General features: G+C 37.7%; 1 pseudogene; it reads left to right on the top strand.

Moving 5' to 3' along the window:
• The first annotated feature begins 4,549 nt into the window (after nt 1-4,549).
• Nucleotides 4,550-5,349, top strand: LOC132232418 (large ribosomal subunit protein eL6-like; annotated as a pseudogene).
• The last annotated feature ends 11,937 nt before the right edge of the window (nt 5,350-17,286 follow it).

The following is a 17,286-nucleotide window of genomic DNA, read 5'->3' on the forward strand; positions in this document are numbered from 1 at the left end:
ATACAACAGGTATACCCTAGAGTATAATTTATAAAGTATGCTTTCAAGAGATTTCTCTAATGCTCTCACCTATTGCCTATTACCTTTCTTGTCCTCTAATCTTCATGAGGCTCTATTGTGCATCTTAATTTTTATTTAGTGAAGAAGCTGAATAATTGGTTATTGATGATAAGAGAAAAAATCAGTCAAAAGTGGATAAGGACGGCTTGATAAAACTGAAATGAATTATGCTTTTGGTTATGTAATAATTTCCAACTGTGTTCTAGTTTAAGAAAATGCTCAATATGACACTCCTAGCTTAACTCAGTCACACATTTCAGGTTGTGTTTTTCAGATGATACCAAGTTACAAGAGGTTGCTAACACTTCAGAAGACAAGATCAGTATTCAAAGTGACCTTGATAAATTGAAGAAATAGCATGAACCAGATGGAAATACTGGCTAGCCAAAGGTCCTAGAGGGGGAAAATACATAAGCTAGAATTTATCACTCATTTATTTTTTTTATTCATCACATTTATTGAATGCCTACTATGTGCCAGCCAAAAGTTAAATGTTATTTAATACAAATGCATTGTAGAATGGGATTCAGTCCCTTCCTTCAATGCATGCTTGGCCTTTTTTAGAAAATCAATCCCTTTCAAAATTGTATGTTTCTACTTAGTGCAAAACCAATAGACTTAAGCAGAAAAAAAATACAAGCAGATCAATAAATACCAGCATCATACTGATATATAGATATATAAATATATATATATATATATATATATATATATATATATATATATATACACACACACATACACACACACACACACACAACCTTCATTCTTTTAAAGGTGAGTCACTTTGGCAGACAAAATAAGTTATATTTAATGTTTGACTTTTAATTATCATTAAGTTATCTATACTAATAAAAGGGTAATATGCTAATTAGACTGGACGTCCTTCCTGACAAAGCCAGGCCCAGGCAAAGCCGTCTGGGGTCCCGGGTGCCTGCAGCCTGCCCAGTGAAGCCGCTTGTGTGGTCCCAGGTACCTGCGGCTGCGGCTGGCCCTAGTGAAACCAGCCTGGGTCCCAGGTGCCTGTGGCCGGCCAGAGGGAGGAGAGCCTGAGTCCCACTTGCAGGGGCTGAGGCAGAGGCAGTTAGGGGCGATCAGGCCAGCAGGCAGAGGTGGTTAGGGGTGATCAGGCAGGAAGGCAGAGGGATTAGGGGTAATGTGATCAGGCAGGCAGGCAGGCGAATGGTTAGGAGCCAGCGATCTCGGATTGTGAGAGAGATGTCTGACTGCCGATTTAGGCCCGATTCCTGCAGGGTTCCGGATTGGAGAGGGTGCAGGCCAGGCTGAGGGACCGCCCCCCGCCCCCCCCCCCCAGTGCACAAATTTCATGCACCAGGCGCCTAGTAAATAATAAAAGTAATTAAAAATATTTTCCTGGTTCAACTCAGAAACAGTGTCCCCCTTTATTCTTGGTTTTGCTTTCTGTGGTTTCAGTTATCTGTGGTAAACTGAGGTCTGAAAATATTAAGTAGAAAATTCCACAAATAAAAAATTCAGAAGTTTTAAATTGTGTTCTGAGTATCATGATGAAATCTCACACTCACCCTCCATGGATGTGACTTCGTCCTTTTGCTCAGTGTTTCCACTATGTGTACACCCCTTACCCATTAGTCGCTTAGTGTCCCACCTCAGTTATCAGATTGACTGTCCTAGTATTGCAGTACTGTGTTTAAGTAACTCTTATTTTATTTAATAATGACCCCAAAATACAAGAGTTGTGATGCTGGCAATTAGGATATGCCAAAGAGAAGCTATAAAGTGCTTCCTTTCAGTGAAAAGGTAAATACAGTGCAATAAGATTTTTTAAGGGAAAGAGCACCTTTATATAACTTTTATTACAGTATATTGTTATAATTGTTCTATTATTATTTATGATCTTTTTCTGTGCCCAACATATAAGTTAAACTTAGATAGATCTATATCATAGCATATATGGGGTTCAGTGCTATTCATGGATTCAGTCACCCACTGGGGTATTGGATCATGTCTCCCACAGTATAGAGGGACTACTGTACTCAATTCACATCTACAAATTTGATCCAGTAGTGTCCTACCTTGGTTTCCAGTCAGGCTGCCTTGAAGAAGAGTAATAGTGCATTCTGATTTAATTTGGACAGTTTACATCTGCTTTCCCAGCATAATTATTAATATCTTTCACTCTCAGAAGTAATCAGTTTAAACAGTAAATTTTGTGATCCCTAGTTTGAGGTTCCTTGTCCCTTGTAACCAAGAACTGCACATTTTGATGATGTCCAATAAGATGCCATTCCTGCCCCTGGGGTGTTGGCTGGACCCTGGAGATATAAATGTCAACAGATCTTTTCAGGGGAAATCAAGGACCTGAAGGATGAACAGACTCCACACAAAGGTACCGATTAAAGGGGGCTGGTACTCAAAAAGCCATTAAAGCTGTCAAATTGGGGGGAAAAAAATAGGACAGCAAAGCCTAATTGTCAACTTATCAGACACAGTTCATCTCTGAGCAAAAACCACTTTAGATAGGTATGTTGAGCTTGAAAACAATGTTCCAGAGATAAAACAGGCAAAAAAGATAATAGTATATAATGGCAATATTCATAAATAAATATATGCCTATATATAATGAAAAATACTTCGCTACTCTTTCAGCCTTTTCAGCATTCCTTGAAAATGGACAATGTATATATTTTTTCTGATAAAATTATTTCATAACTGTTCTTACTTGGATTAGGTTTCTCATAATGTTTTTCTCCTCTCAATTTTGTAACATTGGGTGTGAGGAAATAAAGAGTTAAATTTTTAAACAGTAACTGATATGCTCTCTAAAGCAATTATTTCTTCTGTCACCAAGAGATAAATGTACTACCACAAGACATTACAAATGTGCTCTTCTAGACTCTAATACAAATTACTGTCAGACCACACCACTTAAAGCCTTCCTCTTCTTATTTAGTAAAAGCCAATCTTTTTATTTTTTATGTATAAAGAAGAAAATATCTTGCTCTAATGATTGTTGAAAACATTTTAACAACTTTTAACCCTTTTAAAATAACATTAACTGTTTATTAACTCTTAACATCATTCAATACTTAAGGACATTCTGGAACAAGTTGGTAGGAGATAAAGCCTCGAGTATGGGGTGGGTTTCCTACCATCTGTTAGAGTTACAGAAAGCACCTAAATCAATGAAAGGAACTCTAAAGTTAGTCACAACCCCAAACAAGCCTTATGAAGAAGAATTTAAACCACAAAAGTTGGAGTATAGGTTTACCTCCATTATAGTCTCATCCCAAGCAGAAATTATCTCAGGGTCATTCAGGGTATGTCAGTCTGCCAGGAGATTATGAATATAATGCATACTTTTAAGTTTGTACTATAATTTTTTTTCAATTCATTGTGCCTGTGCAAAGACGTCCAATCAGCAACTCATTTTTGGGGAACTGAAATTAAAAACCTAACAACATGGCAGTCTACAGGCCATGAAAAGGTGCCATGAATTAGGCTAAGGGTCAAGCAAACTTGTGAGAGAACATTGAGTTTTAAATAAAGGATTCCAATCTATATAGTGGAGAATGATATAAAAATACAGAGCAAAGGAGAGGTTTAACATCAGCCCAAGAGACTGACCAGGCTTTAGATAAGTTTCGAGACCAGCCCCACACATTCACTCTAACCATCAACCCACTTTAATTAGTATACCTTACAGCTCTCTGTTTTGTTTTGTTTTTCAACTAAAAAATCTATTTAGAAAAAAAAGTGAAGAATTAAATTTATGAATAAGTAAAGTGTGGGACTGAGAAGTAATTGCTTTGAGTTCAGAGTAGAGGCTGTGTGTTGAAATTAATGATAAATGGGTTAAATGGTATGCTGAGAGACTTGGAAAACCTAGCTTCAAGACCATTTATCATGAAAAAAATTATCTATGCTTGATTTGGAAAATTTTCACTAAGTTTAGAGTAGGGGACCACAAGGTCTTGACCTTTTCTCCCACAAGATAATTTATACCAGACATAACAATGGCAAGAAACAGGAACAAGGCATATTCTGCATGTCATGATTTCTGTTTGGGGAAATAATGTCTACTTTCTATTTTATAATATTTCTATTAGATAGTAAAATCACTTCTCAGTGTCCTAAATTTGGATGGTATCGCTTTCTTTCATCATATTTATTAAAAATGGTAATCCCATCACCCATCCTTCTTTGAAAGTAGTCAGCAGATAATTTCCCTGGAGTTTGGGCCGTAGACAAAAAGTTATTTTTGGTAGCCCCTTAAGCACTGATGATAAATCTTAACTTACTGGAATTTTGAAACAACAAAGAGAGAAACAGCAAAGAAACAAGATGCAATACACATACTATCTATTACTTAAAATTAACTTATTAGTACTTAATGCCACCAAATCATACACTTATAGTAGTTACAATGATAAATTTTATATACAACAACTTAAAAAATTAGCTCAAGTTAAAATTTTAAAAAAAGGCTTTTTCTTTCCCATCTTGCAAGATGGCAGGTGAAAAGGGAGACTAAGAAGAAGAAACCTGAGCCAAGAAGGCTGCTGCTGGTGGCAAGGTTAAGGGTAACCTCAGGCCAAGGCGCCTAAGAAGGGGAAGACCCACTGCAGCTGAAACTTCGTCCTATTCAGAGGAATTGGCCGTTATTCCACATTGGCTGTGCATTCCCCAAAGGCCATGTACAAGAGGCTAAATCCAGGCTTGAAAAGAAATAATAGGAGAGGGTTCTTCCTACTGTCACAAAACCAATTGGTGGTGACGAGAATGGTGATATCCGAGTTGTTAAAGTTTGCAAAATGCTTAGGTATTATCCAGCTGAAGACGTGCTTTGAAAGCTGTTGAGCCGTGGCAAGAAACCCTTCGGTCAGCATGTGAGAAAACTGCAGCCAGCTTCACTCCCGGGACCATCCTGATCATCCTCACTGGGCACCACAGAGGCAAGAGGGTGGTTTCCTGAAGCAGCTGAGCAGAGCTTGCTACTTGTCACTAGTCCTCTGATTCTCAATCTAGTGCCTCTGCATAGAACACACCAGAAATTTGTCATCGCCACCAAAATCGCTATCAGTGGAATGAAAATCCCCACTTCAAGACACTGTGCAAGCCCAGGCACCAGGAGGTGAGATCTTCGACAAAGAAATATAAGATCACAGAGCAGCGCAAGGTTGATCAGAAAGCCATGGGCTCTCACATCCTTCCGAAAATCAAAGCTGTCTCTCAGCTCCAGGGCTACAGAGCCTCCGCTCTCTGTTGGCTCTCACCAGTGGGCTTTATCCTCGCAAACTGGTGTTCTAAATCTCGTACGAAGAACCTAATTAAATACCTGATTTGTTTCAAAAAATAACAACAAAAAAAAGGCTTTGTTTAAAAAAAGAAAAATCCTTTGACTTCTTTCTGCCTTTTCAACTGCTGAGCTTTAGAGCCACGAACTGTAGGGGAAAAAATAACTAATTAGGACTTGAATGGAGAAAGAAGAAGAAATCGGTAGGATTGGGCCAGAATAAGGCAGGCCTTGAGACTGTTATCTCAGGAATGCATTTGGAATAAAACAAGTTTAGTCCTCAGCCATCTTTATTTTTGAGGTTTTTATTGCCATTGTGGGGAGAATTAAAACAAATGACCAAGGAAAAAGAAGAGGAGACAGGTGGTAATTAAGAGCGGAAAAAATTAATTTTTAAACATTGAGAAGTCCTTGAGAACAGTGATTGCTTTGCTACAACTGCAGTGATATGAGGACTATTAATTTGTCTAGAAAAAAGAAAAATAGTTGAAACACCAAAGAATTAAGCAAAGTAATACCTGCTATATGTTAAAGGCATATAACCAGATGTTACCCCTGTAGAGATTGCATTTTTCAAAAGACCATCAGAATCATATTTAATAAAATATTTTCTCTGTTTTCCCCTTTTGAATTCCTAAAGCTGAGAGAACTCAGGTATTCTTTATGCAGTGCAAGCCAATAAGTTAAATTTCTCTATCAAAAAAAAAAAATGTATGCCGTAGGGAATTAACTTAGCTTAATTCCCACTTATGGACTATTTAATGGGCCTGTGATACTTCTCTATGCTGCTCTGTGATGCTATTCTCATGCTCCTTCTTTTCCCATTCATTGTTCTCTGCCAGAAACAACTCTTTCCTCCTGCTTCCTTGGTCACTGTCAAAACCAAGCAAGAGATAGATGAGTTAAAAACCAAACATGATAACAAACTACCCACTGGCAGATAGTTGTAAACGCACAGGTCTGCTTCCTCAGGGGAAAATAAATGGCAGACAGAGGCTTCACTTCTAATAGGCTGATGTATTTCTAAAGAATTATTTATAACAAAATAGTTTCTTCTCCGTTTTGTAGAAAATTAAAGACAAAGATACAAAAACATCATGAGCCTTTGCTTTTGTTTGGCATTTTAGTGACATGCTGACCCAAGTCCAAAGACAGAGATAAAAAGTTTTGATTACGGTTCTTGGTAATAGAGACTTTCCCTGGTTTTCCTCCTACTTGGCTTCCCTTCAGAGCAATAACAAATGAAAGCATCGTGGCTATATGCATCAGCTCTGAGCAGTTATTCATTAGAAGAAAGTCCCCACTGGGGCTTCCCATCTCTCCTTTCATCGCCCTCCCTTGTTGGGGGGATGTATGTTGGTACAGCCTTTGGGGAATATCTTTAAATTTTAAAATACACATGCTCCTTGATCCTGGCACTTGCATAAATATTTCTGTAGGATTGATTTTGAGAAAGAGAAAAGCAGCCCCTGACATGCAGAAACTGGGCTAACACTTACAGCTAGACCTTGATGGTGTTAATTACTTGCCTGGCACCTACAGCAGGACAGAGGTGTTCTTCTGCTGGACATGAACAATCTGGTGGAACACCAACATCAGACAAGGTCACCTTGTGACCTTGATGAAGTGAGACCAAAGAAAAACAAACAAAACAAAAGACAGCTTCCTAGACTCTTTCCCATAATTGCCTAACCATACCCAAATTTTCTAAGTGCTTTCGAACCCTCTCTTACAGAGATCCTCCATGGTCCTCCATGATGGTGGTCTCTCTTAACTGTGACAAGCAATAGCGCAACTTACTTTCTGGTGGTCTTTGGTGGGAGGGCATGAACAGTTCTTAGAGAAAGAATGTTGTTTATAGCAATATTTATAATAACAGAAATTGAGGATGACATATTTGTTCAAAAACATGGAAAAGATTCTAGAACTTATGATACATCTATTTTATGAAATAGCCTTTGAAGAGTAAGTTAGATGCATGGCTATTGGAATGGGAAGGAGGGATCTCTAAGACTTGCTGCTATAGGGGCGGAGAGGGCAAGCAAGTGAAATAAAATTACAAAGAATAGGATACTAGATTATGTTTAAAGAAAAACAAGCCTGTGTGTTCTGGAAGAAGAAGGCACATCAAACTCTTAAGAGTGGCATTGGGAAGGGGTAAAAAGGATATTTTCATATTTCAACTTATATACATCTATAGTGTTTTAATTTTGACAAGGTTTTGTCATTTTGTAATTTTTAAAAAATTGGCTTGTCAATAAATGCATATATATATATATATATATATATATATATATATATATATATATATATTTATATATAGCATAATATCCTAATTAGACCGGACATCCTTCCAACATCCTTCCGGACGACCTTCCAGACAAAGCCAGGGCTGCGAGGGAAGCCCGGGTCCTGGGGGCCAGAGGGAAGCTGGTGCCGGCAGCCGGGAGAAGGAAGGCCTACTCTTGCATTAGTTTCATGCATCGGGCCTCTAGTATATATATAATGTGTATGTGCATTGTAATGTTGAGGGAGTGGTATATACACATTTCTCTGCATCTGCTTTTTATATACATCACAAAAATTCTCTAAGTCAACTGGTGTAGTCCTAAGTCAGTATTTGTAATCCTATATAATAAAAGGCTAATACGCAAATCAACCAAACAGCAGAACGACCAGTCGCTGTGATGTGCACTGACCACCAGGGGGCAGACGCTCAAAGCAGGAGCTGCCTCCTGGTGGTCAGTGCGCTCCCACAGAGGGAGCACCCCTCAGCCAGAAGCTGGCTCACAGCTGGCAAGCACAGCAACAGTGGCAGGAGCCTCTCCCGCCTCTGCAGCAGTGCTAAGTATGTCTGACTGATAGCTTAGGCCCACTCCCCGCAGGGCTCCTGGACTGCTAGAGGGCATAGGCTGGGCTGAGGGACCCCCCTCCCCCAAGTGCATGAATCTTGTGCACTGGGCCTCTAGTAGCTATATAATGTTTCATAATAAAGATGCTCAGAAATTATTCATTCATTCTCCTATTGATATATATTTGTTTTATGTACTTTTTTGGCCATTATATATGATATATTTGTATATATTTTGGCCACTGTATATATTTTCTTGTATGTGCATAGTTTCATTTCAGTGTTTTTTATCTGTCATACAATGACAGGAATGAAATTTGAAGGTCAACGGGCATGGACTATTTCCAATTTAAATAGATATTGACAGAGTTTTCCTCAAAATAATTTATATTTCTATTTGCAGTGTTTCAGAATACCCGTTCCTCTAAATCCCAGTTAACAGTAGGTGTTACCTTTTTCCCTAAATTTTGCTATGCAGATATAAAGTAATAACCTAATTTTACATTATTTTGCATTTCCTTTCATAAAAGTAGTTGGGTATATGTTCATTTATTTGTTAGCAATTTTGAATTTACTTGTCTGTTATGTAGCCATCCTTTTTACTTTGTAATGCATCTTAGAGATTTAAAAGGTAAATTTGATCAGTATACAGAAATTTCATATGTGGATAGTTTTTAATTGTTCATCTATACCTTATAAACTAATATAGTCATCACATTCCATAAACAAATATTTATATTATTTTCTCCAGAAAAACAATGAATTGAGTCTTACAGTCAAATTTATTTCTTTAAACCAATGAGTAAACAAGCATACTGTACCTTGGAAGACCAATTCCAAACACAGAATTAGGAAATACAAAGTATCATAAGTGTATTTTCTCCACACCAAATGCAAAGCTTCAGTTATTTATTTTCTAAAAATAAAAAAGTCACAGAAAATAATTCAAGTGAAACTTCAGAATAAAGTTATTAGTCAGAAAAATCTATCCAAAGTCATCACAACCAGTTACTATAATTTGAACATGTACTGTACTGCAATCTGAATAACCTTTAGAAGTCAGTGGTTAGTAATGACATTTACTTTTCAGTGAGTAACAATAAATGGTTTGTTGTAAGACCCCAGAGCTATATTAAAGCTGTTAGAAAAGTTTCTACACACACTTTAAAAAATATCTATTGCAAAGGATATTGTTCTCTAAAAATATTTTCTCTAGTTTTTGAAATTATGAACAATGAATTAATGTTCCAACTCTCTGACTTGCAGCCTACAACCTTTTATTGGTCACCCAACCACATAGAAATAATAAAGACCATATTCCTCATAACTCATGTACTTCATAAGAGCAATAATTTTGGAATGATCTCAAGTCATGCTTACAAATATGTGTTAAACCCATACCAATTTCACCCTTTTGTTTATAGTAGTCTCAGAAGCCACTCTTTGTTACCATTCATCTAGCAAAACTTTTCACCAGCTAAAGATAGATGTGTAAATAACAATTTAGAAAGTTGCTACAGATAGCATTACACTTTTATTTGTACTTTGTTGATATGTCTTAGAGTTTTCAAATACTTGTTTTTATTTTCTTAGAATGTTCACCTTTTGATAAAGATGAGAAATAAGGTAACCCATGATAAAAAAAAATAAGTGGGAAATTTTGCTTATATACTTATTATAAGCATATAATTAATTTGATGCTAAAATTATCTGATTCTACATTTTAAAATGAAAAGACACTATCAGTTATAACCATTCTGTCTTTTAAAAGTATATATTAGTTTTTAAAAGTATATGTTAGTTTTAATTCCTATAGAATTGCTTGCAAATGCTTATAATACTAATGATATTTCTCTATAAATCTACTTGCTGCTGTTCTTCACTTATGACACTATAGGTAAAATATTATGATTGGAAGTACAACTGTGGCTGAAAATTCCAGTGTCTTAACTAGTGCTTCAGTTCACAATGAACACAGGATAGCCTGCAGCATAGATTCAGAATCCACCTACAGTTTCCCTAAATCGTGTATCAGCTAATTAGCCCACATGTACTGATAACACATGAGCAATTTTCAATAACTTTTAACATCAAGATAATATGTGTTTGTTATGAGAATTTGGGGGAAAACTGTAAAGAATTTATAATGTTTATCTGTAAGCCTACTACTGTCATATTAATATATACATACATATATAAATATATATACATCTACATAAATATATATCATACATACACATATACATACACCAACTTTATAAATATACTAGTGGCCTGGTGCATGAAATTCGTGCATGGGTGGGGGTGTTCTTCAACCCAGCCTTCACCCTCTCCAATCTGGGATCCCCCATAGGGATGGGGCCTAAACCAGCAGTCAGACACCCCTCTCACAATCTGGGACTGCTGGCTCCTAACCGCTCACCTGACTGCCTGCCTGATTGCCCCTAACCACTCTGCCTGCCGGCCTGCTCAGCCCAACTCCCCCCCCACACACACTGGCCTGCTCACCCCAACTTCCCCCCTGCTGGCCTGCTCACCTCCAACTGCCCCCCCACCAGCCTGATCGCCCCCAATTTACCCCCACTGATTGCCTGCTCACCCCCAACGCCCCCCCACCACCACCAGCCTGATCACCCACAACTGCCGTCCCATCCTGGCCTGATCAACCACAACTGCCCTCCCCCTTTGGCCCCTAACTGCCTCTACCTCGGCCCTGCCACCATGGCTCTGTCCAAAACATCTGGAAGGTCTCCCAGTCTAATTAGCATATTACCCTTTTATTAGTATAAATAGAGGCCTGGTGCACGGGTGGGGGCCGGCTGGTTTGCCCTGAAGGGTGTCCTGGATCAGGGTAGGGGTTCCCTTGGGGGGCGGGGCAGCCTGGGCAAGGGGCCTGTGGTGGTTTGCAGGCTGGCCATGCTCCCATTGGGGTGGGGGGTCCCCACTGGGGATGGTGCCTGCCTGGGCGAGGGGTTGGGGCAGTTTGCAGGCCAGCCACACCCCCATGGGGTGAGGGTCCCTGCTGGGGGGCCCTGGCCAGCCTTGGTGAGGGGCTGAGGGCCGTTTTCAGGCTGGCCACACCCCCTTAAGGGTGGGGGTCCCCGCTGGGGTACCTGGCCAGCCTGGGTGAGGAGCTGATGGCTGTTTGCAGGCTGGCCACGCTCCCCAGCCAGGACCCTCACCCTGATGGTGGTGTGGCCAGCCTGGGAGAGGGGCTGAGGGCCATTTTCAGGGCCCTCCCTCAGTGGCCGGCCCGAGTGACTCAAGCCTCCCACGCTCAGGCCAGCTCCATGGCCGCCGCCATCTTTTTCCCACTAATTTGCATATTCCATCCTGATTGGCTGTGGGGTGTTGTGAAGGTATGGTTGATTTACATATTTGTCTATTATCAGTGTAGAATACATACAACCCACAAAAATTGAGATCATATTATATGTCTTATTTTGAAGGCCATTTTCCATACTACATACGTCTTACAAAAATTTTAAACATACTCGTGCTTTGCATATCTTTAAATCATACTTCTACATTGGTATAATAGTAACTATAGTAACATTCTATGCCCAGAATAAATCTGTTTCTTACAGATATCCAACTTGATTGGATATTTTTGAATTTCAAGATATCCTTGAATTTTGCTTAGATATTTTAAAGTATCAATTCCTTCTTTTAAGTAATTGATAAGAAATCAGTACACTGGTGTCTTAACTTCACACTAGATGTGGCTTTTAAAAGGTGAAAGGTCTCTTAGTTGTTGTTTTATAAATATTGAACTCCAATTTTAAGAAAGTTAAGAGGACATGAACAAGCTGGGTTGAGCTACTACATATGGAAGCTAGTTTTGTTTTTATCTTTTAAAGGCACACTTAGGAACATAAATCTAAGTGATAAAAAGTATTTAAGGCCTCAGTAATATATACATATTAAAAAATACCATTCATAAGTAGATAGTAATTTTTTTTTGTTTTGCATCAAATTTACTTAAACATTTCCTTTATATAAAGGATATTTATAAATTAACCATAAGGCCATTATGGGACTGAACTATATGCTTCCCTTCAGTCTCAGTGACTAACACATTTTTGTTGGCTGTTGCCACTGCTGTTTCCACTGTGGGTAAAACTGGTAAGAAAGTCATCTTGCTTTCTTCTTCACTTTATTGCTCCTCATAATTCAGGGAAGCTAATGAATATTTGAGTGATCTCTGAAATAGAATTCAACAAGTATGGAATAATAAAGCAAAAAATATAAGTCTTAGCTCTTAGTGAGATTATTGAAAAGACTTTTAAAGTGGGGCATTCATACTGAATTGAGTTGAGCAATCTTGTGTGCCCAGGCTACAGGCAAAGATCTTACAGTGGATGATTCACATTCCCTTATTACTCTGAGTTGATTTTCTCTCCATTCTTACACTCTAAATAATGTCCTCCATCCTTGACCTCTTACTCTACAGATAATGTTATTTATGGCAATTATTACTGATCTTTAAACATGCTGCAATCTCATTAATAATCTATATTCTTTATGAGTCAGTATATCTGCTACAAAATACCAATATATTCTTATGGTCAACTTATTTGTTGTTGCTGGCTGTTAGAGAAAAAAACATATGACCTGAGTGGTATCCCTGGACCCTAGGCACCAGAGTCCTTCAGCCTTTAAGTGTGCATTGGTTGGAACTATCAGAGGTCACCACCTGCAAATCCTCAAAGGATGGGGCTACTGAAGACAATCACTGCCAAATTGGAAGTGAAACTCTCATTTTCTGGCTTCCTCCTCCATCCTTGCTAATAATGAGAAGACTAAACTGAGATGGCAACATGAAAACTGTTTCAATGAGAGAAGAACATAAATAAAGTTTTGCAAAACTTTGGAGAGGTCGGCTTTAGATATTATGTTCTATTTACCATGATTTCATTGTACACCAGGAGTTCAGTAGGTTTTCTTGGATTCTGTAAATCAGACTGGTTAGTAGTCTTCACTAGATTATCCTTGTGATTTCATAGAGGCTTAGGCTACAAGGGTGCAGGGTAACACTAATAACACGGTATTTCTTAGATGTCTATATTTTCCTATTAAGAATAAATTAGCTTATAACATTTCCTGCAGGCTAATGTGAGATATATAAACTTTTTACAACAGATTCAGGCAGTGGGGTCTATCAGAAACTGGAGGTTATGACAGAAAGAAGATATCATAGAATGGGGAAAAGGGGAGTTAAAACAGTGATTAGAAAAACTCCATGAATATGAAATAACTCTGTATATTCATTTCCTTGAACCATTTAAGATCCAAATCAATGATGTACTGTAAAATGTTGACTAGTTGAGATTCACTTCACTGAAGTTTTGACAGTGAATTGTAAGCTGTGAAAATAGTTTGTCTCCATTTTCCTCATTCTTGGAAACTCTCTCAATAAAACTGTTTTGTTTTCTACCCTACTCTTCCATGAGCATCTCCTTCTATAAGAAGTGTCTTTGTGCATATAACCACATACTATTATCTTCTCGTTTTTTCACTTTGCATGAATTCCCAGATATGTGCTAATTAAAATGCCACCCCCAAAAAAGTTATTTCTAAGTTGGGCTGCTGCTAATCTAGCCCTCCCAGTATATTTGAAATGCCCTAGGATGCACTAGGGTATTGAGAAATATCAACCCTAGAGAACAAGATTTATCACTCCTGTCAAATAGCACTGGCACTGATGAATTCTGACATTCACCTCAATATGTCAGAACCCACTTATTATTTAATTAGCCAATTCTATGTAACATTTGCCATTAAGGTTGACAACATATGCAACCTCTTTCTTTTCTTGTGTTATGGTGTAATCTAACATGAATTAAAGAGGAATTTTACATTGAGGGTTCAGTCTTCAAAGTCATGTATTCTTTAACCTGCAGCCTGGCATTCTTTGATTGATATGAGATTCTATGAAGAACTAAACCCTATTATAGCATTTTAAGATCTGGTGACATTTTTTAAATACAAATTTTTGACATCCAATTGAGAATTATTTCTAAAAAGGGGTAGTTTAGGAGTAGCACATAATGATTCATGCAGTTTATGTGAAATATAATTGTTGTTATTTAAGTAGACTCTCTCAAGTATTTGTTTATTGGGATTGAATCAGATCTTCTACTTCTAAGGGAATAGTGGAGTTTGACTATAGATTTGAAAGTGCTTCTAATTCCACATTCTGCATTGCAATGAAGCTAAATCTCTAAGTCTAAAGTGAAAGTGGATAACCATTCTATTCACTACCCCCTTGTCTCTAAAATTTTCTTTCTTAAAGAAAGAGAAGCCAAACAAAATCCTAGTTTCTAGAAATGTTTGCAGCTGTTTTGTTAAACCAGCATGCTGCCCCATTACATTACTGTAATAAAAATATCCCCTTGTTTTGTGGAATTTCTCCTTCACCCATCTAGCCATGTATTTCTAGTGTGGACTACCATTAGTATATTACTTCCCTAGCTAAAAGTTGAGTGGGACTCATACTGAGCCCAACTTATTGCTCCATCCCTGAAGCTCTAGTAATTAATCTAAAACCAAATGGGTGACTCAAGCTAGACCAGAGGACTTCTTAGTAGGATCTAATTAGAGATTGTCAGGATTTTCCTATTGTGGTTTTTTTTTTTTCATTATTGGTTAAGGTATTATATATGTGTCCTTATCCCCCCGTTCCCCCCCCCCCCCACACACACACACACTCATGCCCTCACCCCCCTACTCTCTGTGTCCATTGGTTAGGCTCATATGCATGCATACAAGTCCTTTGGTTGATCTCTCCCCTTTACTCCCACCCTCCCCTACCTTCCCTCTGTGGTTTGATGGTCTGATCGATGCTTCTCTGTCTCTGGATCTGTTTTTGTTCATCAGTTTATGTTGTTCATTATATTCCACAAATGACTGAGATCATGTGATATTTATCTTTCTCTGACTGGCTTATTTCACTTAGCATAATGCTCTCCAGGTTCATCCATGCTGTTCTATTGCCTTTTGAATGCTATAGATGGAAGATTCTTAGGAAGATTCTTAGTCTGAGGTAGCCTAGAGCCATATTCCCAACAATGAAGAAAATTCACATGAAACGGGGTGTGTGTGTCGGGAGGGGGGGGGAGTCTGACATTCAGAAGAATCAGACACAGGAGTCAGTGAGAGGAAACCTGACTGTGTTAGGTCTATGAATCCTGTCATCTGTGTCCAAATTCACCCTTGCACTTGCTGTTGATTGGTTACATGAGATGAGAAATTCTCCATATTTGTTTGTTAGTTAATTTTTTGTCACTTGCAACTATAGGGTTCTGAATGACTAAATAAAAGTTCTGGACCCTGAAATACTTGGCAGTCTTACTATTTTTTAGAAAGCCTGGAAGCTTTCTTATCAAGTACACATGGAATGGTCATTGAGGTAGGACATATTTGGACCAGATTAAGGAGACTGAAGTCTGACAGAGTGTGTTCTGTGACTATAATGGAGTTGAAATAGAAGCCAATAACAGAAAGATATCTGAAAAATCCCCAAATATTTGGAAGTTAACACACTTTGATATAACTCATACACTAAAGAAGAAATGAATAGAAATATAAATTATTAGAAATAAAATGTTTGAACTTAATTAAAATTAAAACTTAATATATTAAAATATGTTATGATAAATGTTAACATCTGTTAGTGTATCAATTCTCCCCAAATTGGTCTGTAGTTACATTGCCTAGTATGATAGCCATTAGCCACATGAAACTATTGAACAGTTGATATATGGCTAGCCTGAATTAAGATGTTCTATAAGTATAAAAACACCAGATTTCAAGGATGTAGCACCCAAAAAAATATGTTAAAATGTCACATCAAGACTTTTATGTTGATTACATGTTAAAATGTTTATGAGTTAAATAAAATGTTAAATTAATTTCACAGGTGATATATTTTTATTTTTTAGTAAAGCTACCAGAAAAACTTAATGTATGTGCCTCATATTTTTGGCTTGGATTGTACTATGGTCTGAATTTTTGTGTTCCCTCCAAATTTATATGTTGAACCCAAGGGGATGATATTATAAGGAATGGTAGATAAGGAAATAAAAAGATGAAAAAGATGCTCTTAATCATTAGTGAAATGCAAATTAAAGCCACAATGAGATACAACCACAAACTTATTAGAATAGGTAAAATATTTAAAAATTGATAATCCTAAGTATAAGCAAGAATATGGAGTGAGAATTGTCATACATTGTTGGTAGGGATATACAATGGGACAACTACTGTGGGAAACAGTTGCATAGTTTCTTATAAAGTCAAATATCTCCTTACCATCCAATCCAGCAAGTTGACCCTTTGGAATTCACCCAAGAGCAAGGAAAGCAGGTCCACACAAAGATTTGTTTATGAAACTTTATAGATTATTTCATAATAGCCTTAAATCAGAACAACCGACTGTCCATCAACAGGTAAATATATAAACAAATTATAATATCTATTCAACAAAATGTAATAGCAATAAAAAGGAGTGAATTTCTTTCTTTTTGTTCCATTTTGTGCAGTAAAGGCAGGAATGAATTTCTGATACCGTCAACAACCTGAGTAAATATCAAAAACATTGTGCTGAGTGAAAGACTTTAGATGCAAGAGTATATATATACCTTTTGATATGTGAAGCTCTAAAAAAGGCAAATTTAATCAATAGTGATAGGTCAAGGTTGCCTGGACCAGAGAGCAGGGGCAGGACTAGTGAGGGAAAAACAGAAGGGAATCTTTTGGGGTGTTGGAAATTTTCTACATCTTGATTGCAATGGTTATATCAGGGTGTATATTTGTCAAAACTCATCAAAATATTCACTTAAAATGAATGCATTTATTTTTATGTAAATTGCACTTCAATACAGTTGGGGACATTTTTAATTGGTGAGAACAAAAGAAATTTTTAAGTGGGATACAAGACTATTTTAAATCTTTAAAGGTAGCCCTGGCTGATTTGGCTCAGTGGATAGAGCGTCGGCCTGTGGACTCAAGGGTCCCAGGTTCGATTCCGGTCAAGGCCATGTAACTTGGTTGCGGGCACATCCCCAGTAGGGAGTGTGCAGGAGGCAGCTGATCAATG

This window comes from Myotis daubentonii, chromosome 4 (assembly GCF_963259705.1).
Source record: "Myotis daubentonii chromosome 4, mMyoDau2.1, whole genome shotgun sequence".
Lineage (NCBI taxonomy): Eukaryota > Metazoa > Chordata > Mammalia > Chiroptera > Vespertilionidae > Myotis > Myotis daubentonii.